We start from the raw sequence: 10,786 nt of genomic DNA, 5'->3' as shown, positions 1-10,786 counted from the left end.
CCTTATGAGCCTTATGGATGGGTGAATAGTGTTATCCTATCCTGGATAACACTATTCTCATCCTACCTTATTCTCCTCCACCTTTACACTTGAAAACCTGTTGCTCTACAAATGGGGACCATAACCCATAAAAGTAACCCCGAAGTGGTTACTACTTTAGTTGCAATAATTCTGATTCAGTCCCTTCATCAAATCAGAAATTGCCTGAAGGTATCTACACTTATTATTATTTCATGACACATATGCTCTTAGCCACCAAATTAATTACATAAGATCATTTTATATTTTGGCTAATTACATAATGGCCATAACACAATTATAGAATTATATTTGTGACCCATAAATTGTCAGAAATTCCAACAGCCTGATCGAGGCACGCTTGGTCGAGACAAGCATCATGGCGCTCCAAGTGTTGAGCCAGGTGCTAGGCCAATTTGGCCTGGCTAGGAATTCTGACCGAGGTGATGGGCTTAGCCTGACCGAGTCAGGCCTAGACAAAATGTTTGGTGTGGAACAGTTTTATTTTAATAATAATTGTGTGGGCCAAGTTTCGACCAACACTTAGTTTATTTAATTTTAGAGTTTATTTAATAAATCTGCACATAAATAATGCATGGTTTGAAAAATGGCTCGTGGGACTTAAAACAAGCCTAAAAATGTAACCGACACTTTAATCCTTGGACCAACTTATATTTTTCATGAACCAACAGTACTCTAAACTTTTTTAATGTTATTTGGCACGTGAATAAAGACTAATATGGTTGTTGGAAGAGAAATGCTCGGGGGTTAATGGATTTGACCGAGGATGGCTTAATGGAGCATTAATGATGCCTTAACACCTTGTTTGGACTGTTGGGGCATATTTCATCTGGGAAAGGTTGCCCGAGGGAAATTCCAAGTGCACATTGGAGGCTTTAAAGTGTGAATTAATGGTGGTTTCAGACCACATTCTAGCTGTTGGGGGCTTGGCTTGCTGGACAAACTCACATTACCGACATCCTAAGCTATTTAGCTTACAAAATATCGTGACTCGGCCAAGGGAAGTCTCTCCTTGGCCAAGAAGCATCGTATGCCAAGTAATAAAGCACCCATGTGCCATTATGGAGTCAATAACTCCTAATTTTACTATGTGCTATATTTTGAACCAAGCCTTCAAAGAATTCGGGAATCCTATGAAGATCATTAATTACTTATGTAGATCATTATGAAGTCATTAAGTCTCATTCACCATGTGACTTAATATGGAGCCGTGAACTTAATGAAGGATGGGATCCTATGCTTTCCAAGGCTCAACGGTGGCAACAATGGAATCCTAGGCCTAGGTCTTAATGTTTTTTATTTCATTGTAATAAAGCACAAGAATAACATGTGCTATGCAAGTTGTCAACCGAATTTAGCCTAGTTTAGTAGTAGATTCATAAGTCAAAAGGTATCCAATGTTGGGATATCTTTACTTAGGCTTTTAAGTTATGTTTTTAATCTTGATTTGTGTGGGAGCCAAGTATGGGTCAACACTATATATGTAAGTGACATTTCCATGAAATAAACAAGTCAAGTTGAGTATAATTCATATTGAATTAAGGATTTATTCCTTGTGAGAGCATTGTGCATTCTCCAAACCTTCTTGGTGGACCAAGATTATAAGTTCTTATCAAGAACCAAGTTCTTGTGGCGAGCATCACCTTGGCTTATCAACACTTCAAGTGTTGTGGCGCCTATCACCTCAAGTCTAATCCATCTTCTTTTATCTTACTTATTAAATTATGCTGCTTACTCTTTATCAAAAGCTCAACTCAACCGTGAGCTTGACCAAACTCCAACCAAGATAGATCGTGCTAAGAACCTTTCCCAAAAGGGTTCATATCGAGTGGCATCAGGGTTCATTTTTTCTTGGTTGTGAGTCTAGTCTTTTCTTTCTTCTTTACAAAGTGTCAAAGTCCAAAATCAAAATTCAAAAAGTGTCAAAGTCCAACAATCAAAAATCAAAAAGTGTCAAAGACCAAAAATCAAAAGTGTCAAAAGTGATTCTTCAAATGTTCAAAAGAATCAAAAAGTGTCAAAAGTGTCCAAAAATTTACAAAGTGTGAACAAAGTCCCAAATTTATTTCTCTGAGGTATAACTCAAGTCACAACATTTCCATCTTGAAAAGTTATGGTGATTTTCTTGGTTCCATACTTTGTTTACTTAAGAAGGCTGTGAAGGATAGAGTGTTAAGTGATAAACAAGTTTTTACATTTTCCACAAACAAAAAGTGAGTGATACACGTGAGTTTGAGTGAAATGTTTCCAATGGGTTCCATGGTTCTTGAAAGGGATTTGTTCATGCCGAGGAGGCTCCTATATAGCCAAATCAATGACCATAATGCAAATGAAAGAGACAACATCATCCACACAAGATGCTTTATCAATGATAAAGTTTTTTCTTTAATTATTGATAGTGAAATTTGTGCTAATGTGGTTAGTACAAGATTGGTGTCAAACCTTAATCTTGTGAATAAGTCACACCCTACTCCTTACCAGTTACAATGGTTAAGTGATGTAGGAGAAATGCTTGTTAATAAGCAAGTATAAATCCATTTTCCATTGGGAGATATGAGGATTCAGTTCTATGTGATATGGTGAATATGGAGGCTGACCATTTGTTACTAGGCCAACCATGTCAATATAACAAAGCAATAATACATGATGGACGTACGAACAAGTTTTCCTTTATGCACCAAAACCGCAAGGTGACACTCTCACCTTTGTCACCTAGATAAGTAAGTGAGGATCCAGAGATAATGAGAAGAAAAATTGAGTTGGAGAAGAAAACGAGGGATAGTGAAAAGTTGTGTGAATATCTGAGAGAACATGAGTGAAAGAAGCAAAGAGATGACACACAAAATGAGTGAGGTTCTCATAAAAGAGGGATATATGGCAACGAAGGGGGAGATTAAGCATGCTTTGGTTACCAAGCAACCTTTGTACCTACTTTTTAGTAGGGAATTTTTTCTAACCACTAACCCTTCTAAGAAATGATAATTTGCTTTGTTTGTTCCAGAATCATGGTAGGAATTTGGAGATGTATTTCCTATGGAGGTACCTTATAGGTTATCCCTTTAAGGGGAATTGAGCACCAAATTGTCTTAGTTCCTGGTGCTTCACTACCTAATATATATGCCTATAGGTGCAACCCCCTTGAGACCAAGGAGATCCAAAAACAAAATGGTGAGTTAATGGAAAAGGGAAGGGTTCAAGAGAGCCTAAGTCCTCGTGTTGTTCCTGTAATTTTGGTTCCAAGAAGGAGATGAGTGGAAGACTATCTTTAAGACCACTTATGGTCTATATGAATGGCTAGTCGTGCCCTTTGGTGTAACAAATGCTCCAAGCACATTTATGCGCTTGATGAATCATGTCTTAAGGGAGTTCTTAGTTAAGTTTGTTGTAGTTTATTTTGATGATATTCTATTCTATTAAAAAACTTTAGACGAACATCATGAACATCTCAAGGTTGTCTTATTAGTTTTGAGAAAGTAAAAGTTACATGCAAATATTGAAAAATGTACATTTTATGTAGATCATGTAATTTTCCTTGGATATATGATTAGTGCTAATGGGGTCAATGTGGACCAAGAGAAAATTAAGGCCATCAGGGATTGGCCTACACCTAAGATCGTGACTGAAGTATGAAGCTTCCACGACTTGGCAAGCTTCTATAAGAGGTTTGTTAAGGATTTTAGTACCTTGACATCATCACTTAATGAGCTTGTGAAGAAAAATATTGTCTTTCAATGAGGTTAAAGACAAGAAGAGGCCTTCAATAAGCTTAAGGCCAAGCTTACTAGTGCGCCCCTGTTAGTACTTCCTAATTTCTCTAAATCATTTGAAATTGAATGTGATGCTTCTAACATGGAAATTGGAGCTGTGTTAATGCAGGAGGGTTATCCAATTTCATACTTTAGTGAAAATTTAAGTGGGCCAACACTTAATTTACTCCACATATGACAAAGAACTCTATGTCTTGGTGAGAACTCTTCAAACTTGGCAACATTATCTTCTTCCGAAGAATTTTGTGATCTACAGTGATCATGAATCCCTTAAGTATCTAAAGGGCAAAGTTAAGTTGAATAAAAGACATGCAAAATGGGTTGAGTTCTTAGAATAATATCCATATGTTGTCAAGCACAAGAAAGGCAAGGCCAATATAGTGGCATATACTCTTTCTAGGAGGCATACTTTGCTATCCGCCTAGAAACAAAACTTTTCGGTCTTGAATGCATCAAGGAACAATATAGACAAGACAAATATTTTTCACAAATCTATGTTGCTTGTATGCCTTTGGCCCAAAATGGATATTTAGGCACAATGGATTTTTATTTAAAGAAAAGAAATTGTGTGTGCCTGAAAGTTCCAATAGGGATATGCTTTTGAAGGAATCTCATAAAGGGGATTAATGGGGCACTTTAGTTTCCAAAAGACTCTAGACATGTTAAGGGAACACTTTTATTGACAACGTATGAAACAAGACGTGCTAAACTATTGTTAGAAATGTATAACATGCAAAAAGTCTAAATCAAAGGTCATACCGTATAGCTGTTATTCGCCCTTAACCGTTCTAGATTCTCCTTGGATAGATTTATCTATGGATTTTGTCTTGGGTCTACCTAGAACAAAAACGGGTAAGGATTCTATATTTGTGGTTGTAGATCGATTTTCTAAAATTGGCACATTTCATTCCAGGCAAGAAAGTTGATGATGCTAACCTTATGTCTGACTTATTTTGCAGGGAGGTTGTTAGGCTTCATGGCCAACCTATGAGCATTGTAAGTGATAAGGATACAAAATTCCTTAGTCACTTTTGGAGGACTTTATGGGGAAAGCTTGGGACCAAGCTCCTCTTCTCTACAACTTGCCATCATCAAACGAATGGGCAAACAAAAATAGTGAATAGAACCTTGTCCACTCTTCTAAGGGTTGTATTAACAAGAAAGATCAAGTCTTGGGAAGAATGCTTACCTCATATAGAGTTTGCCTATAATAGATCAACTCATAGTAACACTCAAATGTCTCCATTTGAGGTTGTATATGGTTTTAACTCTTTAACTCCACTTGATTTATTACCTTTACCTAACCATTCTATTTTGATGCACAAAGATGGTAAGGATAAGGCTGAATATGTTAAGTTACATAAGCAAGTGAAGGCTAGGTTGACAAAAAGAATTCAAGTGTAGTTAAACAATTCAGTAAAGGACGGAAGACTATGGTATTTGAACCTGGAGATTGGGTTTGGGTACACATGAGAAAGGAAAATTTCTTGAACAAAGGAAATCTAAACTACTCCCAAGGGGAGATGGTCCATTTCGGATTAGCAAAATTTCATGACAATGCTTACAAGCTTGAGCTCCCAAGTGAGTATCGTAGTATAAGTGCTATATTTCATGTTGCTTATTTGTCTCATTTTGATGTAGGTGATGGTGAACAAATTTCGAGGTCGACATCTTTTCTAGAATGAGGGGATAGTGTAATACCGAAATAGACCAACCTTGATTATGATGGTCTTGGAGACATAAGTGGCCTTATGACTAGGGCACGGGAAAAAGGGGCTCAAAATGTATGTGGACAACTTATAGGGTTGAAACATGATGGTGAGCCAAAGTTAGCCCAAGGTGATGCAAAGATGCTCAATAGCATCTAGGATCATGGTTCTAACCTAGCCAAGGATGGACCAGGCCATGCGCATGAGACATGCTAAGGGCCTAGCCTAGGCGCAAAATTTGATTTTGGCACGGGACCAGGTGCATCAAGCACCCAGCCTAACTGAGGCAATTTCGACCGTGGCACAAGGTCAGGTGCATCATGCACCAAGCCTAACCGAGGCACACCTGTCCGAGACAAGCATACTGGTGCACCAAGTGCCGAGCCAAGTGTTGGGCCAATATGGCCTGGCCAAGAATTCTAACTGAGGTGTATGCTCCTAGCTTATCACATCAGGCGTTGGGCGTAGCCTGACTAAGTCAGGCCTAGCCAACATGTTTGGTGTTGAACATTTTTATTTTAATAATAATTGTGTGGGCCGAATTTTAACCAGCACTTAGTTTATTTAATTTTAGAGTTTATTTAATCAATCTTCCCATAAATAATGCATGGTTTGAAAAATGGCTCGTGTGACTTAAAACAAGCCTAAAAGTGTAACCGTCACTTTAATGCTTGAACCAAATTTTATTTTTCATGAACCAATGATACTCTAACCTTGTGTAATGTTATTTGGCAGGTGAATAAAGACTAATATAGTTGTTGGAAGATAAATGCTCATGGGATTAATGGATTTGACCGAGGATGGCTTAAATGGAGCATTAATGATTCCTTAACACCTTGTTTGGACCGTTGGGGCATATTTCATCTAGGAAAAATTTATCAAACAACATCCTAAGTCATTTCCAGAGTTGTCGGAGAAAGGTTGCCCGAGGGTATTTCCAAATGCACGTTGGAGGCTTTAAAGTGTGCATTAATGGTGGTTTAAGACCACATTCTAGCCGTTGGGGGCTTGGCTTGCTGGACAAACTCACGAAAATGGAATTCTAGGCTATTTATCTCACAAAATAGCTTGAATCATCCGAGGAAATTATTTCCTTCGACAAGAAGCATCCTATGCCAAGAAATCAAGCACCTGTGTGCCATTATGGAGTCGATAACTCCTAATTTCACAATGTGCTATATTTTGGACCAAGCCTCCAAGGATTCAGGAATCCTATGAAGATCATCAAGTGTTTCTGTGGAGCATTATGAAGGCATTAAGTCATTCACCATTTGACTTAATATGGAGCCGTGAACTTAATGAAGGATGGGATCCTATGCTTTCCAAGGCTCAATCGTGGCAACAATGGAATCCTAGTCCGAAGTCTTAAATTTTTTCTTTCAATGAATAAAGCACAAGAATAACATGTGTTATGCAAGTTATAATCCAAATTTAGTCTAGTTTAGGAGTAGATTCATAAGCTAAACTAGAGAGTAAAACAAAAGTGAAGCCAAAGAGGTGAGAACAAAATCAACTAGAAAGTACATTAAAGAAGAAAGGAAACTGGAATGAATCAGATATTCCTTAACCTCTTCTTTTATCACATGATAATTTCATAATGTCAAGATTATAATTAAAGGATTCTTATGAATCATTAATGACTCGTAAAATGATTAAAGTAACAAATGATGTTAGAGCATCACATTAGGGACATTATGGCATTCCTTGTGTTTCTTGAATTGTGTATGTTTGTATGTTTATTATTTTCCATGCATATCTTGATCACCCAAAGGTGGATCATTGCATATATTTAAAATTAGGATGTTATAAGGATAATAATTGGGTTTACTAATTAATTATAATACATATCTTGATCACCCTAAGAGGAAATTATTGCATGTATTTAATGACATTAAAGTTTTAAATATATTTGTCTGTGCTTGTAAGTATTAGATGAAGACTAACAACGGAATATTAATGCATAAATCAACCAAGTTAAAGCAAAAATGAAACCACAAGAATAGAGTAGAAGAAAAGTGCACAAAGAATTTTATACTAGTTCACCTTCTTGTCCACTGAAGGTTACATCTAGAACTCTAGCTACACAAGAGATTTTTTCACTAGATAATTTGAGTTGCAATTAAAATTTCTCTCCCCGAGACCCTTGTACCTTACACACTCACAATTATCTACCCTTGAAAAATAACCTTTCCAAGTGAACTCTTTTCCCCTTTTCACCACACCCTTGTGATGAAAAGTTAACAACAAGATGAAGAATATATCAATGGCAGAATTGCCTTTACAAGTTTGACAATGTTATAAATTGCAATCCTTTCTTATCTCAATAAACTTAGTAAAACAACGCTCTAAAATGTTTGACAAACATTAGAACTTTGCACTTGAAGCAACTTCAGAAAATCTAGAAGTTTGGAAACAAAGTGAAAAACATTGTTTGAAAGAGTTACGAGAAGCAAGTGAGTTAATGAAATGAAAGTTGTATGTTGTATGGATGTTCGAAGGCCTTTAAATAGGGTTTCGATCAGTCATGGTACCCTTCTAGAAGTTGGGACACGATTGGAGTTGAAATCCGTTCACTTTGGATGAGAACTCTTCATTTGAATTTGCAAAACTGGTTACGACAACTATGTGTAATCAATTACCACAATTGTGTAATTGATTGCTAAAACTTGTTGTCTAAAGTGGTAATCGATTAATACAAGTATTAATTGGTTACTCAGTGTCAATTATGATTTGTAACTGTTTTATTAGTGAGGTAACCTATTACATTGTTTCAGCAAATTGTTACCAACTTTCGTACAGTTCAGGTAACCAGTTATCCAGATCTAGTGACTTGTTACTCAGGTCAAGTAACATATTATTTACGGTTTTGAAAATGATTCAAGAGTTTACCGATTCCTTAAAAAATAGTTTTATATTTCTTTGGATTTCTTTGAGCATTGCTACTAAATATAAAATAAGCATAAGAATAAAAGTATATATTGAAGACTTAGACTCTATTTTTTTTGAAGCTTGATTTTCTATATCTTCACAGTCTTCTTCCTTTTTCTTCTTTTTGTGATCTTGGTGTCTTCATCAAAACCGTACCAAGGTCAGGAGCAAGATCTTGGTGTCCCCATTTTTTATTATGATAAACCAACATCTTTTGAAAAAGCAACATGCTTCATATGATATGATTGTTGGACTTGAGTATGTTTCCCTTGTTTTATTTTATGTGCCTGAAATAATTAAGACAGAAAAATAAAACCCAACTTTTCTCCCCCGTTTGACTTCATCAAAAAGAAGGAAATGTTAAGTTTACATCACAATAGAACATATATATAGCAAAGGTTAACAATATATATTTGACTTGATTAGAAAGCCAATGTCAGAATTTCTTTTAAAACAACAATAGAATTTGTAAATAATATCAAATGCTCTAGGATAATGGAATATACATGACATAACATAGCATTCATTCAAACAGTTAAACGTAGTTCTTACATTTCTAAAAGTTAAGATAAAATAATTAACAATGATAAACCAACAGTTTTAAAAACAACAACAACAACAACAATAACAATAAATAAATATCTAAGAAAAACCCAAGACCACTACTCCTAAGAATCTGGATCAGCCTGTTCAGCATCCTAGTCCATGTAATCCAATCAGTTTGACAAACGTCGAAGCTCTTCTTGGACTTGCTGGTTTGCAGTATCAAGGACATCCATCCTGGTAGTGATGTAGCCTCGAAGCGAAAATAACTCGTCCATAATCATTTGATTGGAAGGAGTGGAGTCAGAGGAGGAAGATTCAGCATGAAATGAAGGTCGAATAGGAGGGTCAATAGAAGGATTTTCTGGATTAGTAGCATGTTGATCACCATGATGCTTATAAATTATATTGGTGGTATCTTGAAAGAATATCATCTTGTGGATCACATCGACATCAAATTTGTTATCTTGAGCATCGAGTGGGATCTTAAACTTACCAGAAAAGGATACACTAGAATACTCAAGTATAACAGTTATGAGAATATCATAAGGCAAGGGTCCAAAATTACCTCTGAAGGCCCAAACTTATGTCATTACCATTAATGTCCAATTAATTGGCACATTATATTTAATAGGGCATATTAATTGTAGTTCAATATCATTTAGTTGCGAATGATTTGAAATTTTTGGAACCACGATATAACTTAAAAGGTAATGAAGCAAACAATTCCCTATGTTTAAATTTTCAACTTGTAAAATGTTTCGATTTCTAACAGAATCATCGATAGATCTTTGCTTATGAAATTCAATTACCCTTTTTGAATATCTATACATAGAGTAGTAGAAATCCATTTCATTATATCATTCTAAGTCACACTGAATGCCTAATTCTACTATCATCCATATGTATGGCATATTACCGCAAATAGAAATTATAGTTAAGAAGTCTATGACAATGTCTTTGCCTTTGACAAAAGAGAAGATTTTATTCTTCTTGAAGGTTAAATTATAGCTCTTACAAGTTCAGGATAATAGATACAATGTATTTCACAAAACTCAAAGAGACTTTGTTGCTTCAACATGGTAGGGAAAATGAAATCATTATTCTCAAAAAGAACTTAATATACCATATTTATGAGTAAAAATGGGTCTTTGCATGAAGTGCTCCTTCAGGACTTTCCGTTGGTCCTCGTTAGCAAGAAGTTGGGCCAAGTCCAATATGTTGATCTCATCAGAGGTTTGTTGCCTTCCTTGAGTCATATTGGTGCATTGTTTCTTGGTTCTAGATGATGAAGCCATGAAATTAGGATTTTGAAAAACTAGGTTTTGGAGATTTGGATGTTTTTGATTTTGACCTCAAAACACAAAAATGATGACCAGAAAGTGTTTAGAAATGAAAAACTAGTATGAATCAACACAAAAATCACTCGAAATGGTTGCAAATAGTGGTTTTTCGAAGTTAGGGGGTTACCAGGGTTGAGAAATTGAAAATGAAGAAGATGAAGTTTGAAATATCTAAGATTTTGTCTTAAATAACAGATAGTATAATCGCTCACTATGATTGAGCAATCGATTTCTCATTCTTACTATCCAGGCAATTAACCGATTATTTAATAGTGTAATCGATTACAATGTCCAGTTTTTCAATAATTAGGCTATTTGATGCCTTGTAATCGATTACCCTATTGTAATAACATATTACACACCCCAAAATAGTAAAATTTAAGCAATTTAAAGCACATAAAAGCATAAGTAGACATCAGATATATATAATGAAGCACATGAAATATATATATATATA

This window comes from Lupinus angustifolius, chromosome LG01, assembly GCF_001865875.1.
Source record: "Lupinus angustifolius cultivar Tanjil chromosome LG01, LupAngTanjil_v1.0, whole genome shotgun sequence".
In the NCBI taxonomy this organism is placed as follows: domain Eukaryota; kingdom Viridiplantae; phylum Streptophyta; class Magnoliopsida; order Fabales; family Fabaceae; genus Lupinus; species Lupinus angustifolius.
Note: the sequence above shows the minus strand (reverse complement) of the source record.